The sequence below is a fragment of the Ambystoma mexicanum genome, chromosome 11, assembly GCF_040938575.1.
Source record: "Ambystoma mexicanum isolate Mex_15411 chromosome 11, UKY_AmexF1_1, whole genome shotgun sequence".
In the NCBI taxonomy this organism is placed as follows: Eukaryota; Metazoa; Chordata; class Amphibia; order Caudata; family Ambystomatidae; genus Ambystoma; species Ambystoma mexicanum.
This window is the reverse complement of record NC_090934.1, coordinates 642,958,937-642,981,804: the sequence shown is the minus strand read 5'-3', so window position 1 is coordinate 642,981,804 and position 22,868 is coordinate 642,958,937. Positions and strand designations below refer to the sequence as shown.

Below are 22,868 nucleotides of genomic sequence, written 5' to 3'. Positions count from 1 at the left end.
ACATGGGTCAGCTGGGCTCATCCTTCTGGTGAAGGTCAGGGCAGACATTAGAAACACTCTATCTAATCTAAGCTAAACAACAGGAATGAAAGGAGTGCCAGAGAGAAAGGAGGATAAAATACAGTTACATTGACCTCCACATTCAGAGCTTCATTAATACCGCAGTTCCTGCACCCACGGCCGCCCCCTGGGGTTTGATCTATGATTTATCTTCCCTGGTGCCTCATGATACGATAAAACACGTGTTGCCATTACAGAGATATGTGGTCACCAAACTTTAGATCTGTGGTGGGCACCCTGGGAGGGCCAGGATCAGGGGTTCGGATACTTATCAGTATGTGAAGACGTAGAAGGTTGGGTGATGAAATGTGGCTGGCTTCGGCCTGGTGGGGTGGGGGTCAGCGGCGCAGTGGCAGGTTAGTGGAGGTGGATGGACACTGGGCTGGGGCCTGGTACTGTCTCACGTTCTTTGCAGGGTGCATTCTTGGAAGCAAGACTAGATATTTGCAACATTGAAAGGACAGGAGGAAGATGGAAGATGAACTTCCGTGGGAACAAGGCTCAAGCGGAGCGGGCTTGGTGTGTTGATAAGCTGGTGCCGCATGCATTGCAGGCTGTCAGCGAGTTTGGTCTTAGCTTAAAACAAAATGGAGTCATGGAACAGGGGCAGGGCTAGCGCTATTCGCCCACTTCTATGCCCTACAGGGCTTTTTATATCTGCTCTGTAGGTGGGGGCTACTCCCCCCTTGTAAATTATATCGCCTCATGTGAGGTCCGCCTAACTTGGAAGCACCTAGTGGGGTGTGATTGGCTCATCTACATCCCAACACTGCCTATCTGCCATACAGTCCTGGTGTGCTGCCAATGAACGCTGCCTCAACACCAGTAAGACTGGGATCCTTCCCACTGGGACTCCTGCTCCCTCTTTCTTCCATTCACTCTGGCCACCCTCGGTGGGGTCTTCCCCTTCTCCTTTATCTGAAGCCAGAAAAATTTGCGTCATCTTCGACTTCTCTCTTTCCTTCCTCCTTCACATGCAGGACCTTGCCAAGCAGGCCCACTTTCAACTCCACCTCCTCAAAAGGAATCCTTCCGTTTCTCATATTCCCCCAGAAGCTCAATGTCTCTAGAGCTCTGGTACTCTCTAGGCTGGATTACTGCAACAGCCTCTTCCTTCATCTACCCTCTTCTCTCTACATCCACTCCAGCTTATCCAGAATCGGGCTGCAAGACCTATCCTTGGCCTCAAGCACAGGGACCGCATCTCACCATCCCTAAAATCTTTCCACTGGCTCCCAGTTGCTGCAGGGATCACATTCAAATCCCTCTGCATCACCCATAAGGCTGTTTGGGATCCGGGGACCATGCTATCTACAACTGGCTCTCACCAAATACTCTCCCTCCAGATCGCTACACACCTGCCATGCCAACTCTCTGCATTCCAAGCACTTCTCTAAACAGCAAGCTGGTGGCTGATCTCTTTCCTCAGCTGGCTCCCTCCTTTGTAACAGCCTCCCACTTCATCTCTGTCTTGAGGCGGATCTCCTGAAATTACAGAAGCTCTTCAAAACTTTCACCTCCTCCTTCCCCCTCTCCCTCCCTTGCTAAACCCCACTGTCACTGAAATTGGTGACCAGGGCCCTTATGGGTCCTTCTGGGTCGTGCCCCCCCGCCCCAAGTGCCTTCATCCTCAACCCACTCCGAGTACTTGCCTTTGGGTGCCCACTGGCCTGTGTTATCTCACAGGCCTGCACTTAATGTATTGGCAGTGACCACTCTTTCCAAGTGATCTCTGCCAGGCACTTAACAGCTTCTTGCATCTTACTCCCTCGCACTTCCCACTGTGGTACTCCTAGCACTTACCCCCTCCCTCATCCCTTCTCTCTCTGTGCACTTGCACATTCTGAATGCTGATAAGGCCTAGTAGGAGCGCCTCTCTCTTTTTCATTGTTATTGTATTTGCCTTTCTTTGCCATGCTCACCCCCCCACCCCGTTGCACTGTGGGCACTTTGAAACACAATTTACTTGATGTATAAGCACCTTACAAATGCACAATAAATAAAAAATAAAAGAAAGTTATGTTACACGCACATCTTTGTCTGTAGCAGGAAAAATAATCCCCTCTATGTACCCTACTGGCATTTACAATTGTGACTGGCAGGTTACAAGTACATCTATGCAGCACGAGCTATCTTATAGAGATTGGAACCTGCATTTATTTACACATTTTGATGTTATTATGTAGTTCAATATTTTTTGTTCCAGCAGATTTTTGACTGCTGAATAATTGCATTTCATACACCCTTTCTAATAGACTTCCCTCTCTTTTGTGCAAGCGATTGCACAAAAACATAACCTCACCTGTTAGGTCATTCCTATTTTTGTACATGGGATACACCTGTTTTAAAGGTCTCTTATTTGAGATTCTTAGGTCGTGCCAGACACTTTTTAAGTCTGAATACAAAATTCAATGTTGTGACCTATTAGGTCCCTCTCAATTTCGTATACACGTAAAACCCTGCTTTGCCCGGGGCTATGTTCACATTGACACACAATGTATATGATCTAAGCCCCATCTCCCTACCCCAAAGGAAGAGTGACGAGTGTTAGTTATGAAAGAGATTCTTGGTAGAATATGCCAACGTCACTTCAGTAATATAATATCAGTCACTATTGTTCCGTCTCTGAGATTTCCCTTACAGAGATCTAAAGCGCGCGAGAGCGGGCGAAAGAGTGCACTGCAGCTCTCCCTTTCTCTCTCTGTGACCCACTCCTGTGCTCCCCGCCCTGCCTGTACATTCACAAGTCGGCTGACTGCCGCCTAACAATGACGGTACAGAATCAGGTCAGGCTGGTTCTCAGGTGCTCTGTTACAGGGTAATCTGGCCCCACCTTACTTTCTCATTATACACCTGTGCAATTGCAACACTGTTCCATTCAGCTACTTCAAACCGTCGGTCAAGCCTTCCTCCGTCCCAAGCGTAGAACCTGCCGAATTCAGAGCTGGGAAGGTAAGCAACTTTAATTTCGGCGTACCTGAATTCACTGTGCACTGTTTTCTTCGAGCACATTGTTTTAAAGCTTATTATGAATGGCAATCACACTGTTGCCGCGCAGTCTCTGCACGAAAAACAGGTTGATATGATACTAACCAGCATGTTTATTGAAAACAAATACAAACAACCCAACAGGTGTACTGGTACTTAAACACTTGTTTGCACAGTTTAAAAGTGTAATTCTTGATAGTGGTGTAGTGCCAGATGGGACGATTGCAATTTGAAATCCTCCACTTGGTGTGTTTGAGCGTCCAATCAGTGGACTAGGAACGGGTCACGAGGCAGATTATTAATGTTTTAACTTTTAGCACTGCTAAACATGTGATAATCTAACATGGGCCAGAAGATTGATGAATTAACATTCATTTTCCGCGCGCCAAGTAACCGAGCGTTTTACTGAGTGAACCTGTGTTCACATGTAATCACAGCACGCGCGCCCTTCGTTTGCCGCGGACAGACGACATAGGCTAGTCCGCAATGTTATGTGCACGTAGGCAGTAACGCTTAGTATGTTTTTTTTATTTGTTGTATTTCTCCCCACAGACTATGGCTTGCTTTTAGCCACAACGTGTACATTATATATAAACCGTCTGCTTAATATTCCGTGAGCTCCGTTCCTTACCTACGCACCAATTCAGGGGAAAAGTTAGCTGCGCTGTTTGTAATTGATACATAAGTTTATAGACTATATTAAAATATCTTTGCTGTTCTTTTCTATCTGTTGTTTTCCAAATACTGCTGACAGAGGAAACCCTTCTCCAGCCTGGTCAGGGATCTCACTTTCATCAGAGCTGTCTTATGTTCGCACCCCCCCCCCCCCGCGCACCCCTCGATACCCCTGCATTATAAAAGGCCAGGTGGTCTCCAGTCACTCAGCCCCTAACAGCGAATCCATTGGAAAATGCTGATGATCTAGGAAGGTGAGCATTAGATGAAATCCTCAAGTCACAGCTCTCAGTCAGTAGCCATACATGTATTTTCCAACTCTGTGACTGGCTGGGCAGGCTAGGTGCAAGAGGAGAAAAAATACACACAGGCAGAGGCGTTGCTAGGGAGGCTGGGTGGCGGCTGAGGGGCCTATAGCCCCGGGTCTTTGGGTTGTAGCCCAGAAGCTCAGGTAAACAACTAAAATGCTACCTAGTCCCGCCAGTTCCCACATTAGCTTAGCCCCTGATCTTTTCCAGACCTAGCAACACCCGGTCTTGACTCAGACCTGGCTTGAAGTAGTGTTTAAACAATTCTTAGGACAACCCTAAGCTAGTTCCACAAAATATGCACCTGGGACGGTACTTACAGGGCTTCTGGGATAATAATAATTTATAATTTATGCACCTGGGACGGTACTTACAGGGCTTCTGGGATAATAATAATTTAGCATTTATGTAGTGCTATGAACCCTCAGGTATCTGAGTGCTGCTTATTATTACCCACGGTGCTCATTTATCGACCTCAGAAGGTTGAAAGGCTGAGTTTGGCCCTGTCGGGATTCGAACCGGCGTCAGCAGGGTCTACACAGATGTCAAAGTGAGCACTCTACTTGCTGTGCTATAGGTCCGGCCGCATTACATAACTCTTTGGTACACTCTCAGTAATTAGGGAGGAAGGATAGGCCCTCCAACAGAAGATCTAGCTTGCAGGCTTGATTTACAAAGAACCGGACATCTGGCAAAAGCCCAACTAAAAAGAAGGCTGCACTATTCTTGGGGGCCACGTGCTAGCACAAACGCACTTGTAGGCTGCCAACTTCGATGAGGGTGTCTGGCAGAGCAATACTCTGTGATGGACCTTTAAGTGACTGAAATGCTGCAATACCAAGAAGGACAGAAAACAAAAAAAAAACGTTTCTGAAATATTGGCACACACCCCAGTGCCTGTTCTGATTGACTATAGGGCATTTGCACGTGCTTCCCTGCATGTACATCCTATTTGAACACGCAACCTTACTGTACCCAGAATGTGTGCAATTGTGCGTCTTTTGGCATCTACAAAGGGGTTCAGAATGTTTTCATCCATGAATCTCCCATGCACACAAGCGAAGTAGATGCGAAAGTGCATCCCCTTAACGTACATCATAACAACTTTTAGGACTTGGGCCCTGTGAAGTCAGGGACTGCTGTTCTTTCCGGAACATTAAAAGGGTCGGAGCTGCATGGATGTCCATTGGAACTTGCGAGAGCAATACCACCACCAGAGACAGGACAGGGTTGGAAGCCTACTGAGACATACACCAGCAGGGATATGACAGAGAATGTGGGAGCTGGCAGAGACGGTTTTTGGTCATAATACCGAATTTAAAAATCTCGAAAAAATAAATCTCGAAACAAAAAGGCCGAAAAAAAAAGTCACATTTTTTTTATGACGTTTTTTATTCGCAATGGGGGGGTTCCCCCCAACCCCTGTTTTTTTTTTTTAACCATTTTTTTAAACCCCGGACCCCAAAATAAATATATAATTTTAAAAAAAAAAAAATCGACTTTTTTTTTTGGTCTTTTTTTTTTCGACCTTATTGTTATTTGAGATTATTTTTTCGAGATTTTGACTGACCACCGGCAGAGACATGTTGTTGAAAAAGGGATGGAGGAAGATACTAGAGAGGAGGAATACAAGAGACACGATTGAAGAGACAAGAAGGGAAGATTATAAACATATTTTCCACTACCTGTTATATTTTAAATACGCTGGTAATGAGTGTGAATTCCTTGGGAGGTGATGAATATAGAAGGGATTGCCGCATCCATGGATTTTGCCCACTCCCACTTATCAGCGGACCAACATGGAGATAACCTGACACAAGACCATGGACCCTCATGAGTTTGGCGGTAGTTTGGTGGTATTTCTGCCAAACTACCACCAAAATCTATTACCGTTTCTGCCACTTGGTCTAGTGGGTTTACCACGGATTACAAGTGGCAGCATGGTGGTGTAAATACCATTTTCGGAGTGCATAAAACTCTATGGGGTTTTTCGCAGAACTACTACTAGCGTTAGTTCTGCCGTGGTAATTCCACCAAAAATGTGTGGTAGGGTGGCAGATTCACTTCCAGCTATGTGCTGGAGGTAAGCCCTCCACACCACCACCAATTGTGTAGTTCAGTGGTGGGAGAATGCAATGGGAATGCATTGCTAACAGAGTTATAGCCGCATTCTCACCAATTATTCCCATAAAGTTTTACCTCGTAAAGAAGTCATATGTCTGGAGTAGATCCTTCCTTCTTTCCAGGTATCTATTGCAGGCTAAACATGTTTGTGAACCGTGCAGCTTCTGTCAAAAATGTCCTGCAGCAATATGGAATTGGCTCTACTACATCCTCTTCACATACGTCATATTCCCTTTTCCCATGCTTGATATTCACCTTTCCTGCTTGGACACACATTTCATGGGACCCCGAAGTCTGCCCAAAGTGGGTAATCAAAATATATATGTCGTGGTGGAATATGTGACTCAAGCTTACTTTATGCAAAACAAAATGACCCAAAATATAATCTAACATCTGGTCTAATGGGTATCAGGTAATAATATCCCCATATATATGGTCGCCGTAAATAATATCGCCGGGAAAATGTTGTGGCAATATTATATGGGTGACCAAATATATGGGGACAGGGGCAAAAAAAAAAATTTAAAAGAAATAAAAAGTTTGGGGGTTGCAGGGGTATCCCCCGCATGTTCCATGCAATAATGCCGCCACAAAAAACGGCCATTTTTCGGCGATATTTTTGCATGGCGAGATTTTTGAGGCGACATTATTACATGGAACCATCTAATGCTTCCAAGGGTGGAGTCCCCAAATGAGATTTCCACACTAAGGCTATTCCTTCCTGTCTAAACATATGTGTAACCTTAACATTTGCCCCCGGATAAAGACTGTAACTAACTCTATATTTTACCCCCAAATTGATGGGTTAATGGATTGGTCCAATCCAATCCTTATGAAGATCTGCAGAAGCTGATGAAGGAAAACATCAGCAATTCTGATGAATTTTTACCCTGGCCCCTTTAGCTCAATTGTTTTAGGATACTCCTTTCTGAGCTATTGTATGGGAATGAGTTCATGGATGTCCTGCATAGGTTATGATAGCAATGGGAGAGCTGACAAGCCACTGGTCAGAACACTGCCAGGTTTGTCCAGGAAAGCCGAGCGAGAATTTCACTGCTGGTGAATGTGGTCCATTAGCAACCGGAGGAGAGCTAGTATAAACAGAAGCACTTGTATGACAGTGAACTGGAGCTCCCAGCCCTTTAAGATGAGGTAGCAATACCCTTGAGATGGATGGGGATGCAGACATTATTCAAACATCAATAATCGGTGTTAGGCAGAATCCTGTGCAGTTCCCTTAGGGAACACTGCAAAAAGATTAAGACTACAGGAGTAAGCAGTAAACCCAATTGGTAGCAGTCTGCAGCACCCAGATTTCCCTGGTAGCTTTGGCTGAGCTATCAGACTTCTCTCAAGAAGAGTAGGGCAGTATATAGAGTATACACAATAGGGCTAATAACACAGTAGAGCAAACAAACACTGACCAGAGCTTGGTATAAAAAGTATATAATTATTTGTTTAAAACACACTTTAGGCAATATACTAAGTCAAAAGCAAGTTAAAACACAGTCAGGTAAAGTATACACACCTCCCTTGATAACTATCAGACAAGTCAGAGTTAAAACACCACGATTTGTTAAAACAGATGTGAGGGCGTAACCTGATGGCACTCCAGTAGTTCAGTTAAAGAAAGAGAAAAAGGCAGAGCATAGAAATAAAACAGGTCCCAACACTTTTAGAAGTTCTCAGCACGGGAATAAAGGCAGTATATACTGTAGAACCAAAGTTCATAGGCCAGGCCCACTTTAAATGGAGCAAAGCGAAATGTGCCCAGGATCACACGGTTTAAAATGCACTAAAAGTCTTTGCAGAATGTTCAAAAGAGGTTGGGGTGATTCAAGAAGGTAAAGTTAGAAGGTCTGGGGCCAACCCAGTTGGAAAGCCAAGGATTTAAGGGTCACCTTGGGCAACAGAAGAAAGGGAGGCCAGGCAGGACACAGTACCTTAAAGAGGGAGGAAGCTCCAGTGGTGAAAGTTGTTCCTGGCAGTGATTGCAGTTCGTTGTTTCGACCAGGGGAAGAGAGGATCTCGTCGAGGAGGAAACGTGGAGTCGTTGCACTGCACAGGGATGAAACCAGCCGCAGAGTTTCGTCGGTAAAAGGTGTGTTCCTTTTATTCGCAGTCAAAGTGGTGAAGCTTGGCTATCCGGCCGCCGGGTGCTTGGCACGGGCGATTTGACCAAGAGACGTCTTTGGACAGCGAAAGGGGCGAACTGGTTGGTCCCACCAGCTCAGAGGAAGCAGAGTCGTCCAGCAGAAGATCTTCTCTTGTCGTTGGGAAAGTGGTGAATTTGTTGCAGCAGGGCTTCACTGGTGGTGTCGTCGTTGCAGATGGCTCAGCTTCTTCCCTCTTTGGATTCTTAGGTCCTCTGGCGACTTCTGAAGTTCCAGTCCCAAAGGCCCTGCTTTTATGCAGAAAACCCCCCAATCAACAGCCTAGCTGTCACTCAAACATGCTAAGTGGCTCACCACTGGCCCAATCAGAACAGAGTGCTACTTGAGTTGCTAAGGCAACGCAGTCCAGGGTGCCACTTGCCCTCCCCACCCATCCTGTGGAACCCAGACAGAGTGGCACCATTTGGAGGGCTTCTGTGGAGAAGCCCGCCAAAAAGTGGAACAAAGGACTTGACCTTGGTTAGAGTTACAGAGACGGACACGAATGCCATTTTAGAAAAGAGTTCTGGCAAAAAGACCCAACCGTTGATTTAATATTAAATAAATAAACTGGCGGTATCTTTAACATTGCACCAAAAAGTGGTGCATTTAAAATCAATGGGAAAATCCCATAGAGAATATTCCGGTGGAATATTTCGCGTGGTAACCACTGCCACCAGCCAGAAACTCGACAAGGGGGGACTGGACAGTGCCCCCTTGAAAACAGACCCTGGGGCAATATAATTAACCCCTTCCAGTACTTCCACAATATGATGGTTTGTACTGGTTCTGTTCACAATTTAGGACTAGTAAAGTCAATGGTGTCTTTACATGCCCTGGGAGACAGTAGTCAGCCCCAGGGTATGGATTCTATGTTTGGGGGTCACTATGACAACCCTGTGCTACTGCACTGAGAGTGCTGTGTAAAACACACATCAACCAAATGGATGATACCCTAAGGAGCAAAAAGAAAACCCCATAGCCCATAAGCACACAGAGAGTCAAAGATATACCTCAAATCATGCCTAAGAGTGTGAGGAAAAGAGTCTCACTCTTAGCAGGAGAAAAAAAAAAACACAAATCCAGCAAAGCTGCTCGGGGACTCACTAGGTTTGGGAAATTAGCCTTATAAGAGAATTCTCCCTAACAATCGAAACAACTCAGGTAGTTGGCAAAAGGATAACTGTTTTAATATCAATATCTAAAACAGGGAGTACAATGATCATCAACGTGCCCGCTCGATCTTCACACTCGATGCATTTAAGAAAAAACTTGTTTATATAGCAAAGAATTGTCATAGGTGACGTTAACCCAAGTACTACAGAAATCATCTTATGTGGCAACCTCCAAAACGTATTGAAGAAAGTGATAGGGTATAAGGAATCATCTAAGTATACGATCCATACTCGTCTAAGTGGGTGAAAGAATGTGATAGGTCTTTTAACATCAGGTGGGGCAACTAAGCCCTTCCCTTAAAACATGCCACTATGAACGTCACAAAATATACAACATTTTATTGGCTAAACAACTATAGGACCCCTGATCATACGGCCCCCTATCATTGGTTAGTTTCTAACCTCCGTCAGTACCTTTCCACCTACGTATAGCAGCACGCAGGCTCAGTGTCCAGGTGCTGGTGAGCTCATCTTAACCATAGCGTCCCACCAATTAGCATATTAAACCATCGTCACCTCAGTGGTCTGCTCTCAATTAGGTCTTTGAACTCGGCCTTGAAAATGATCCTTGCTCTGGGGAATTCAGGGGAGTGCACACAGGCTCTGCCCTCATGCGTAGGTGTGACCATCATGCTCATCCAACTTCTTCTGCCACGTGACTGAAGACCACAAAATCGAGTTTCTAGTGTATTAAAACACTATTTTCTGCTAGACCTCTGGAGTCTTATTGTTTTTTGTCCATGCCTCCTGAACAGAAGCTCCGTTCTATCACACAATTTGTATCCAATGTCAGCTCACCCCAGTCTGATATGGCCTTGGCTTCTTGGCTCGTCCATTCGCACCTTTCTGAGATTCATCTATTATTCATTTTTTTTCTAACTGCGACATACTGGAAAAGCGGGCCTTACTGAGCTCTGATATTGTACATAGTGGAAACATCCATTCTTTAATGACTCCAATATAAATATGTACATGTTGGCGCATGCCACAATCTATTCACTATAAAGCTAGCCTCAAGAGTAATTTGTCTGCTTGCGTTTCTTTACATATTTACACGTGTGAACAGCTGGATATCTTCATTATTGTCATAGCATAATCTTCTTCATCCTGAGCCTGAAATGTCACTTATCTTCGATACTTTCTTGATGCCTTATAGAATTGCCTGCATTCTCTATTCTCTGCATCTCCTCTATGTACATCAGCTCTGCTCTGTATGATGTCATCATTCCTCTTCGTTATTAAAATGTCCTGTTTTCTTCCGGAATTTCATTTGGACAGCCATCATACTGTTTCTTGTGCAGGAATGGTTGTCTCAATGGAAACCTTGCTTCCAAGATTCTCTGTGGTATCTGTAGTTTAAATGGCTCGATTTGTGTCTCATGTTCTGGCTCCCAACATATAGGCAATATCAGCGAGGTGATTGAGGTGGGGGTGCTTAGCTCCTTCTCTACAACAGACATGCCCATTTGGTTGGCTTCCTGGTCATGGTGTAGTTGCCAACTTCAGAAAATGAACTACTGGCCAAGGGGCACAGCCCATATGGGGGATGGAAGTCCTATGAGACTTGAACTATGAATTGTAGCAAGATAACCAGTCAAAGACATCCCTAGTGTATCATGTAAACTGTCAAAATTCCTGGAAGACTTGAAAGGCCCTGACTATGGTACATCAGCTTTAACATTAGAGCAGGTACGGTTCAGCCGCAAGAGGTCATTATGGAGGCTTTACACAAGGTCTAAAGACCTCATAACAAAAAGGATTATTGACTGACCAACTCAAGAGTTTCAAGACAATTCATAAAACCTATATCACTGAAGCAGAAGAGCAATTTGTCACTCATTATCATGCCCAACTGTAAGAAAAGATTCCTTTCACAGAGAACAATGTGTGCAGAGTCGATCTTCCGGCAGTCATTTCCCAAGTAAGCCATATGGATTAGAGCAACCTGTTTTGTTCATCGGCAGAAAGCTTTATCCAGGAGAGACTGACCCGGGAGAGCAAAAACTCTATTATCTACATGTGGGCAAGGTAAAATTTTACAGAAATTACATTTGTATTTGCCACATGTCATGCACTTTTGGTTTGACTAGTGAAGAATAAGGACACTAACCAATGGGCAAGGCGATGGTTCCTAACATCAAAGCCTTAGAGCTTTACAATAGTTCATTGGGAGGGCCGTCTAGAAGCCAGTGTGAACTGCCCCAGTTGATATCACACTAAAAATATAGGTGGGAGCCCAAAGGAAAGGGGGAGATGTAACAATGTCTGCTGCCTGACCACAGGTGTTTGGGAAAGGTTGCCTATGGGGTTGGGTGCTACTTCCTACCGCCGGGTCTGTGATGCACCGGCCAGGGGTGGCATGGTTACAATCACAACTGCACATTTTCAACACTTCGCCCTTTAAAGAATGTTGCCCCAAGACGTTTGATAGACATTTATTGTCGTCAATCCAGGAATTGCCATTATGGCATACCATTTAAGTTTAATCTGGCCCAATTGTGTTTTAAACTCATTTGCTGAACTGTAAGTTGTGTCCTGAGCTTTTGTGGAGACCACTCAACCTTATGAAAGGACCCCAAACCCGGCCCTTATGTGTGTTTAAAAAAAATCGAACAGTAGTGCATGTGGTTTTTCAGTAAATCCACCTCCTTTACTGCCAGGGGGGAGATGAACCCATAATACGATATTACACACTTTTGCCGATTGGCAACTTTACCAAATGCATTGTTGTCATGTGTTTTTACCACAAACAGGTAAATGGTAAGTTGGGGGTAAGGTATATGATAAGGGGGGTGGGCAATGCAGGTTTCTTCTCCCCCTCACACTGTTTGTGGTAGAAAAAAACAGGAAATTCGGCAAAAAAAAACGTTGGCAAACTTGTCATTCATTAAAGAAATCTTGCTAAACCTTCATAGGTCCCATAATACAGCAGCAACACTTGAATGTCTCGGTGTGGTTACTGTAATTACTCCATACAGGGATCCAAGCGAAAAATATGCAGAGCTCAATATGAGCCTTTAAACACTGGGTCCATTTAAATGTTTGAAGTTTATAAACCTAAATAAAATCACCACAATCAAATCAAAGTTCACATTTCTAAGGACACGCAATTAACATTTTAACAGTGACTTCATCATCGTTGTGGATTTCCAATTCCTTCTCAGTACTCTTGTTGCGTTCAAAATAAATGGCCTAGGTGACAAACTTAAAAAAAACCCAAAAAAACAAACATGTTTAATTAGGTTATTACTGACCAGTGCACTCGTCACAGAGGTAAGGTGTGACAAACCAATTGTGATTTCTCCTGGAGCTTTCAAACAATGTCAAAAAACCTGTTCTGCAAGGAAGAACACCCTTCTTTGCTATGCAGTCACGTGCAATCAAGAGAAGGTGCAGCAACGCTTGTTGAACAACGTATTAACCATTGATTTAAAATGGAAAACCAGATGAAAAACGAAGCTGTCCTATTTTAAGGTTTGCTATGTCTAAGGTTATTAAACCATCAAATCAGTGGATTAATTAAGCAATATGACCCGAGCGGCGGGGGCATTACCGACTCAGGTAATGCCCCGGGGCACATAGTTAACGAAAGCCCCAGGGCATTATCAGAGTCGGTAATGCCCCCGCCGCGAGGGTCATATTGCTATTAGTATCCCGGCCCGCAATATTTGCGTGACCGGGGTACTAAAAGCAATTTTTTTCTGTCCCGAAACGCTGCAGCGTTTCGGGTCAGAAAAAAAGAAATGGCCAAGAAAATGGCCGCCACCATGGAAAGGGAAAACGGAGTCCGTTTTCCTTTTCCATGGAAGTCATCGGGAGCGGACGCGCTGGGAACACGTGTTCTCAGCGCGTCCGCTCCCAAAAAAGGATTAAGAAAAAGGTAAGTGGGGTTGGGAGGAGAAAAAAAAAAAAAGGTACCTGCATCCCCGGCGGGGGACGAGGAAAGCCCCCAGCGGTGTGGAGGCGCAGAGCGGGGATGGCCCCGCTCTGAGTCTCCACACGGCTGGAGACTTCCCTCGTCCCCCGCCGGGGACACAGAAACAAGAGGGTAAGTTGGGGGGGCGGGTGGGAGGGAGGAGAGGGAAGGGAGAAAAAAAAAATACTTACCCGAGTCCCTGGCGGGGGGCGAAGGCAGCCTCTCAGCCGCGGGGAGGCCCCGCTTCGAGCCTCCCCATAGGCTGAGGGGTTGCCACGCCCCTCGCCGGGGAAAAAGGCCGTGGAATCCCGACTGAGGGATTCCCGGCCGGGTATGGACCTGGCGAGAGCCAATCAGAATGCTTATTTCATTCTGATTGTCTCTCGCCGGGGTACTAATAAGCATAATCGTACAACTTCTAAGAATCCATTGAAAACCAAATGTGCATGATGTCTCTTGGGTTGAATTGCTAATTTGCATTGAAAGCATTTTTTTTTCAGTTTGGAATTATTTACTTTCATGTGCATTTATAGTAAATAAAGATCTCGCTTTCATAGACATTGACGATGTACTCACAGTCACAGACATACCCATTTGGATCATATCCAAACACTGGGCACACATTTATGTTATAATACAAGACGTAATATACATTTACTAAAATAAGAATAATGTCATTCTAATGTTCTGATCGTGATATTACATCTGATCATTTATATTCTAAGGTTCCCTTGTGACATGACATCCGGCTAATTTTATTACAATCGCTCACTGACAGTAACCATACTTTATTGAGAATTCCTGCAGCCGGTGAATGTCCACAACTCCATGTAGCCCTTAAAAGTCTCATCTACCACTGTGAGAAACAGCCACAGTGCTGGTCTTGGAGGCAGCTCATCACTGCAACATTTCAATAATTTGACACCACCTATCAACCACTTCAAAGAGAGACTACACATCATTATTTTGGTATTCTATAGAATAATACATCCAATCACTGTACTCCTAAATGACATACACCATCTGTTGCAAAGATAGGGGTGCGCAATTCTGTATATCATAATGATATCAGTTGCACAAGTCAGGGTTTGGGAAATTTAACAGTATTTTGAGAGTTATGTGTAACAATTAACCCTGATCTAAAGTCCTTCTAAGGCTGTTACTACAATCATTTGATAGCAAGCTTTCATGTTAACATGCAAGACGTCTTGCCTGTCTGAACATGTGCAGTACGTTTTTACCCATGCTGTGTGGAACAGAAATGAGACTTGAGGGTTGGCATGAGCACGGGACACACATTGACTGGTAAAATTGGGAGCAGACGACGCGTGGTAGCAGACATTAAATAAACACTCTTGTGATCTCAGCATGCGCTCAGGAAGGATGGCTTGCGGCACGGCTCGTCTATTGCTGGTACTGAAACTAGACCACTGATCCACAACAAGTCATGCACAGGTCCAAACTTATCTGACGAGAAACTGATTCATCTCTGCAGGAAGTGGGTACTGGGTTTCAGATGCAGACTGAGAAGCAGTGTGGGTAGATGAAGTAATTGTTCTGAGGAAACGCTCCAAGACAGAACTAAAAGAGAATTGAACATAGACAAACATTTGGAACCTAGTGCTAGCCTGCAGAAAGACTGCTGAGAAAACACTGACTAGCAGGTTGTGAAAAGCGGGTGGGAGTTGCCAACTACTGGACTGCTCACTATACACTTGTTTATTCCCTTCACTTTGCAGTAATTGAAAGGGAGAATGGAGTAAAAGGGTCTAATTCATTGAGCCATTTCCAATTGGGTGCTACCATTATAAAACGCTTCTGTGAATTAGGTGTAAAGTGTTCTAAGGGCACTCCGCATGCTCTGTGTAGTCATAGCACAATAACGCCTATGTTCTCTGTGATATTGTTTCTTGGACACCATCTATAGTACAGTCACTATTTCTGCCTACCATTTTCAATATTACTAAACCATGAACGCTGGCAACCTCTTAACGTTAGCTCGAGGACCCAACATCCACAAGTATCCACCCAGAAAAAAGTACTGCTTTCAAGCATTTGCACCAAACACTATTGCGCCTCACTGTTTGCTCGAGGCATAATGACACATCCTGTGGGAGATATGAAAGGGGGAGGAAAGACACTGTCACCAAAACATTAAGCAACACCGGAGGCCTCGTCAGTTGGCAAGGGGCCAAATGGAGGTGTAAAGCACCCTACCAGTGCCAGAAAACATCATATTGCCGCTCCACAAGTGTTGGAAACACCACAAGGTGCCTTTAATAGTGCTTCTCAATATGACTAACGCTCAGAAAAGCATCACAGATTTATTGAACATGATTACACTCCCCACCTGGTTCCAGGCCACACGGAAATAGAAGTGTGTGTGTACCCATATCTGCATTCTTCACAGCAATTGCTTCATGGCCAATTCCAGGTGCTTTTAGAAGATGTATGCCCCCAATAACAAAAAGTTACACGGAACAAAAAAAGTCAGACTATTTTAGGTAGAGATTGAGACACAGAAATAAGGCAAGATTCAAGTGAATGCCGATGTCATTCACACAATGTAAGTAATTGAAGAGTTTTGGATAATTTATTAATGTGATACATTTCTTTAGCACACTCATAACCGAAGGTCTTGACACCTTTGGTTATGATGGTGCAGAACCTACTAAGGGAGAGCAGACGTGCAACTGAAACCATGCTGAATTTGTGGGCGTCCTTCGACACTGTCAACTATGACATCTCTAGATTGTCCTCAGTTGCCCATGCTTCTGACAATGCTCTGAAATGGCTTTGTTCTTTTCTAACCAAATGCTTTCAGCAGGTCAAGTTGGGCTCGTATATGTCTGATGCATTATCAGTTACGTGTGGGGTTCCCCAGGTCTCCTCCGAATCCCCTCTTTTGTTTAATTTCTATATCCGTCCACTTCTAAATATTGTTGACCAATTTGATTTATAATATCACTCCTATGTCAATGACACTCAAATCTATGTCAGGCTAAATCAACCAGTGGAAGCATTAAATCGAGTCTTACCCTCTGCCGACAGAATAAAGAATGGTATGTTGGAAAATAAATTACAACTAAACCCCTCTCAAAACGTGACCGAATTGGGTTAAACGAAAAAGCTTGCAAATCTGGCTCAAACAGTCTCATGTCCCGCTCTTTTTGGGTTACCTACAAACTTCTTGCCGAAGGTGAAGAACCTAGGATGCATTTGGCAGTCAGAACTGAATTATAATTTACATGTTAATCAGGTTGTCAAATCAGTGTATGGTCAACTCAAGTTGTTGAAGCCTCTACTACTTTCATTGCAGAACATGACGGCCAAATGCTTGTGGGAGTGCTTGTAACTCTAGGGTAGACTATTGCAATGCCCTACTTATGGGTATTCCAAAATACCAAATACAGCAACTTCAAATTGCTCAGAACTCTGCTGTTAGGTTTCTTTTTTTCACTGTTCAGGAAATTATCTGTCTCACAGTTTTGCCATGATCTTCATTGGCTCTCTCTGCAGTAGACAGTCCTGTTTAAGACCCTCTGCTTAGTTTCCAAGTGTATCCATGTTCTGGCACCACCCTGCCTATCCTCAAAAATGGTGACCTATTGCCCTAATGAGTCTCTTAGATCCTCACCGAAATGTCTGCTGGTGGTTCCCTTATCCAGGTCAGCCACCTTGTGCAACAGATGCTTTCCCAACTTTAGGCTGTGGACCTGGAATTCCCTGCCACTCAACCTGCACATTATTTATTTATTTATTTATAACATTTGTTACACACCCAGACTCTGAGGTATCACAGCGTAGTTACAGACATCTTTAGCATTGAAATTGGAAATAGTTAGCAGATAGATAACTTTACAAAATATACATTAAGGCCTAGACTGTTAATATACATAGGATGTAACAATACAGCAATTATGTATGACTTCTTGTCAATTTTTAGAAAATTAATTAAAAATATATCTTTATGCATAACATCTCTGCAATTATCTCTGTCATCACTGTCTACCATCTGCCCCCAGATGCAGATTCAGCTTGTATCCATGCAATATGGCGTTATGAATTAAAAAAATAAATTAAAAATAAATGTGCACCTCCAGCCTTCACTGACATGGGGCATACATGACAGGGCCAGATTCACATAGAATCATGAAACCCTATGTCTACCCAGCCACATAATTATGAACATCAGAATGGATACCTCTCAATGTTGCACATTAAGCATCAACTGAGAATATTGTGATTGATGACATAGATAACTCCTAGAATCCAAAAGGTGGCTCAAGGGATTTATTTTCCAATTTGTTAAGATAACAGGTTTTTTAATTGAAATGTAGGGTGTTGTGTGTCTCATCTCTGTATGGCAAGATACATTGCAGTAAATCCATTTCTGTTCTGGATTGCATTCCCCTTATTTTGGTACAGGGTTTCTTGGATGTACCGAGGTGCATTCAGCTAGGTGCTGCCCTGAGAATGACAAAAAAGAACTGAGGGTGATACCCACAATACCATTTAGGGCAAGTGAATGGATTTCAGGAAATGGGGCTCCACCAAACCCCATGCTCCCATGCTCCAACTCTTCTTTAGGGGATTCCTTTTCCCACCATCAGGGTCATGATCCTGATCCTGTCACATACTTCTCCATAACCTCCTGCTCTTTACGCCAGTTATCTACCTTTTTCAAATGTTGTTCAGGATTTTCTCTACTCCCAGAATAATCTGTGAAACTTGACACAGAGGTCTTTTGGGACAGTGGTAGTTGCTTGGTTCATCCAATGGTGCATACCCGTTATCGTAGAGCTTTGTTCTTTGTAGCATAAGAGCTCCTGCCATTCCTTGAACCCAGTACACCTACTCACCAACACAAGATACTTTCGGAGATGTCTGATCACCTGCACTTTGGTGTTCAAGATGGTGTCTTTGACCTTGATTGGGACCCGTGCAATGCTGTAAGTCATCTAGCCCCAGTGGAATGTAAAAAGTAGCCATGCTGTTCTCGAAATTGGAAGTGTGAAGGGATAGCAGTTCTGGGCATGTGGATTTGTTGGTTCAACAAGGTCCAGACTGTCTCTTACTGGATCTGAACCAGCACCATGAATTTTTCTTTTGGCAGGTCTCCTCAGGAATAGAGATGGCGATGGTGAGAGTGTACTTTGGAAGCCCTTCTCTTGCTCTTCCCACATGGTGTTGGTTTCAGCATAGCAGTAAGACCCATCTCTTGGTCTTTCGAGAGAGGGTACATATTTTCAATGGGCCCACTAACCCCACAGGCAAGGCACGCTATGTATTCTGCCTTGCTTTCATTGCTGTATTGGAGGTCCAAGTCTTCTTAAGGCCATTGCTGTAGAATGACAGCCCTGGGCTGTGCAATTTCCTTTGGGAAGGGTCTTTGATTCTCCTTAGAGAGATCTTCTACTGTATCAAAAGGGGGTGATCTTGACCTCTGTGTACACACTGGAGGTGTCTTTTCATAAGAAAAGATGTGTTCACAGTCCAGGTGGATCCTCTGATTGTGGACACTTGACAACCTGTTGACATGTTCCATAGTTTCTCCCTGGGATATCTCGTCATGCCTTTTCTACATCCTTGCCAGGTTGACCCTCATCCCTTTTCACCCAAAGTTCAGCACCCTTTCACTCACTTTATGATCCTGGTATGGGCCATCCTCTCCCTGGTGAGATATGGTCAGTCGTTCCCAACTGAGCTCCATCAATGGACCAGGTGGGATGATGTGCTTTCCCTTCTCTTCTCCTCTCTACTGCCCATAATGCCCCGAACCCCAATGTCTCTCAAATTGAATTTCCGATTAACTTAATTGTAACCCAGGCAAATAAGAAAGACCGATGCTGACATGAATTCAACGTTCGACACCAATACTATCATGACAGTTTGATATATGGCTAATAATAAAGACCAAAGGACATGTCACTCTTCCTGTGATCGGGAAAGCAGATGTGAACTCTGTTGCATCTCACTTCATGTAATTTGTGGTAGGATGGGATTGGATGAGAGATCACACACTGTGACAATGGAGAAGGGAGATATAAAAGAGGAGGGAATGCATTGCAAAGTTAGCTGTTAGTGTCTGTTTGTATATGAGGTATTAACAATACTGAGGGTGTATATATTTGAAATTCTGTAGAACAAGTGTTTGATATTCCACAACACGCTGTAACTGTTCCATCGGGAGTCACGTCTGTGGAGACTAACCTTGCACTATTTACATATTGCTTTATAATATGTGTAACCAGAAAAATGTAGCTAACAAACAATTGTTTGAAGCTAGATGGAGTTATGAAGCAGTTCAGCAGGAATATTACAGCTGACCTTAAGCAAGGCAATGTCAATGTTGATTTCTATGATTCAATTAGCGAGGAGGTGACAGAACACACGATCAAAATTAATAGGTCAAAGCTATTAATGTAGGTTTGGTAGTGATGTTGAGTATTTACATAACTGTTAGAGGATGAGTGGAAATATCTGTTTGGTGGGTCCATGCTCACATGTTTGTATCAGGATCTGAACACTGTGGTGGTTCGATCCGAGGTAGCAGGTTTACCAACCAAATATATATCAATAACTTCAAACTCTTATAGGAACTACTTTTGGAATGCTGGATGAAATCATCGAATGGGGCTAGGGCTGGACATGTTGAATATCATATTCTTAGCATTCCTCACAGAAAGTGAAGGATGAGGAGTTCAACATCAGCAGCACTAAATGGGATCAATATTCATCACATATGCACAATATTGTTTTCTTAGGTACATCAAATATGCATGTGTACAACTTTCAGCTAACAAAATGCAGAGATGCACTTCCTGGTGTATGGCTTTCATACATATCCATTAACATATAAACAGTTGTGATAATGCTTTGCCCCCTACCATGGTATCACCTGAGTGGAATGCACCTTTGACGTTTACATAATATCATAACAATGTGGCATAACTTCTGCCTCTCTCAGAGAAGGTCCAGTACTTCCCATAGTGATGCAGCCGTTTACCTAATGGTGAAGGAGTCATAAGGTGGTCCACTTTATAGAGCAGTGCTCCTTCATTGTTAATCACCAGCACTGGGATTTGTATTGAGTCTGTGACAGCATGAAAGCCCTGGTTCTGTAAATTTGACAAGTTCATGACCAATGCACTACAGGGAAGCCAAGGGGTCAAGTCCTAAATAAAAGTGGGGGACTCATTAACATACTAATTGAATGTGGTATCACCAGAAATTAGCATATCAAGGTGCCTTCTGAAAAAGTGGGGGGGGCTCCTGAAAAATGTGGGGGAGTCTGTCCACCTGTGTGTACGCTCGTCTTGAGCCCTGGGGAAGCAGCAGCAGAAGGAATGAGTTGAGAAGAAAGAGAGGTTGTAAGTGACATTATTCCACATACTGGTCTGCTTCTTGGAGGACAAACATGAGGGAGGAGCGGGGTCAGGTTTCAAAGTTTTAAATTACTGAAGGTTTTGGTTTGGAGAAGAGCAGCCAAAAGGAATGTGGAAGACTGGCAGAACAGAAGGTACTCTTTTGATTTTGGGCAGTTGAAATTCTAAGGCGGGCAGGAAATGTGAAAGTGACCAGGTATAATATTGCTTTTTGCTTTTTGAGGTTGAAGGTCAAACAAGAGTTATGTGAGATATTAGCGCTGCTGGTGAAGTAGTTACTGTGAGGCAGAGAGTGTCAGGAAGCTGGAGCTTGTCCTTTTTTTATGCAAACCTCAGACGTTTCCTTTGTATCTCTTCCATGCTTCTCCATCAAGACAACACGAGTGGAAAAGGAATGCAGGTTGCAGCATACACAACATAAAATAATAGATAACAAGCCCAAACGAGGGGTGCATCTCACCCTGGTGTTCACAATGACATCAAAGACAATGCAGGATATGCTCTCATTGTCCATAATTTCCTCTCCGAACAAATAAAAAGAATGAATCCACATTGGTGATATTTAATCCTTCTACAATTCTGCATAATATCTAGTTTGTTTTTGCATAAAAATACCACCATTCTCCTTTAATTATTGAAAAGCAAGGGGTCTGAATCCCTCTTGTATATCTTATTATCCCAGAAAACCTATTTTGATTCTACACTTTTCACTTTCCTTCCTGTTCTTGTGAATTAATATTATGGGTTGCCTTTATATTACTCCATACGATTGGGCAAGCTTGTCATCTGGAAGACTGTTGTACGGATAGGGGGCACCAATAAAAAAACAATAATTGACATTTAGTTCTTGCACAATACATATTATTTAATTTACTCCATAACATTAACTATTTTTCAGCAAAGTGTTGTTCTCGCTTTTACTTTCCTGGTCATTCTTTTGGCATTTATATTAGGTGCCCACCTGAAGTCACTGACATTTCCAAGTAGATGAAGCCACCCTTTGGAATTTTAGAATAACTATGTTGTTCATGGCCTTTGTTTAGTGATAGTGGAAAGGGATCAAATGATAGGAGTCTGGGTTCGAAAGAACAGGATTGTCTTTACAAAGTGCCCCTATGCTCCACTTTCCCAATTTTATTAGAGATAAACATTTGGTGAATGATTAATGAAACAGTTCATACGCTCTAATATTAGCAAATACGACAATGGCAGGACAATGCAACTCTTTTATTTTAACAATGTTGTCATGAAATCTCATAGTAGCTTTTTGATCAATTTTTTGTGATGCGATATTAGGAAAACGCGCATCAATAGAAGGCTGTGCTGCCACTTTCGGAACCTCATTAGAAATTTATCTCTATGATGGTTGCCAAAAGAAAGCAATTCAACTATGTATACGTTGGCATATTATTGTATGCCAAAAATGGCCTGTCATTGATTAATTACAACACATTACGCTAAAAAGCCACAAGATCTTTCCAACCAAATGCCTTCTAAGTTTCCAATGCAACAGTAGCTTCATTTTGATAAGACTAATCTTGATATATTATGTGGAGGTTGATAAAGTTCCTTTAAGAAAGCACTTTTTTCCGGACGTTGTGTCACTTGGGCCTTTATCATCCTTATGGATAACAATGATTTGGCACATAGCTTTCCAATTCATTCTAACAATGGGATGTAAAGAGAAATATGTGGTAGCCTAGAGAACTATTTGAAAACGTTACTAACATAACAATAAACACTAGGGTAATTTAACTTGTACTATTAACCTCTCCATCAAGCTGGAAGGTGTGTTTGCTTAGAATGTATGTTATTGTTGAACATGTTATACAACAAAGGAGGTACCAGGAGTGCGAGGACAACTGAAGAAGGAAGGCAGAAGTATATAAGGATCAAATCATTAATTTCATTTTATTTAGATTTGTATAAAAAAAACCATGAAGCATTTAATCAATTTTATAAAAAAAACACATAAATTGTCAAGTTGAAACTATTTACCAACTGGGAAGCCCTTTTTGTAAAGAAGATTGATACTTTTGGGCACCAATAGTCGATATTTTGTCTGGAATGAACTGTCATCA

At 43.2% G+C, this 22,868-nt stretch overlaps 1 protein-coding gene and 1 long non-coding RNA gene across 2 annotated transcripts in view; one reads left to right on the top strand and one right to left on the bottom strand.

Annotated features, from left to right (window-relative positions):
- Positions 1-22,868, bottom strand: part of ANO3 (anoctamin 3) — a 2,087,603-nt gene that overhangs the window by 697,445 nt on the left and 1,367,290 nt on the right. The gene's annotated exons all lie outside the window — the stretch shown is intronic.
- LOC138503630 (uncharacterized) overlaps positions 2,725-22,868 on the top strand; it is a 58,592-nt gene continuing 38,448 nt past the window's right edge. Inside the window, exon 1 of the long non-coding RNA XR_011279678.1 lies at positions 2,725-3,012. This is a non-coding gene — a long non-coding RNA (uncharacterized lncRNA). The remainder of the gene's footprint in view (positions 3,013-22,868) is intronic.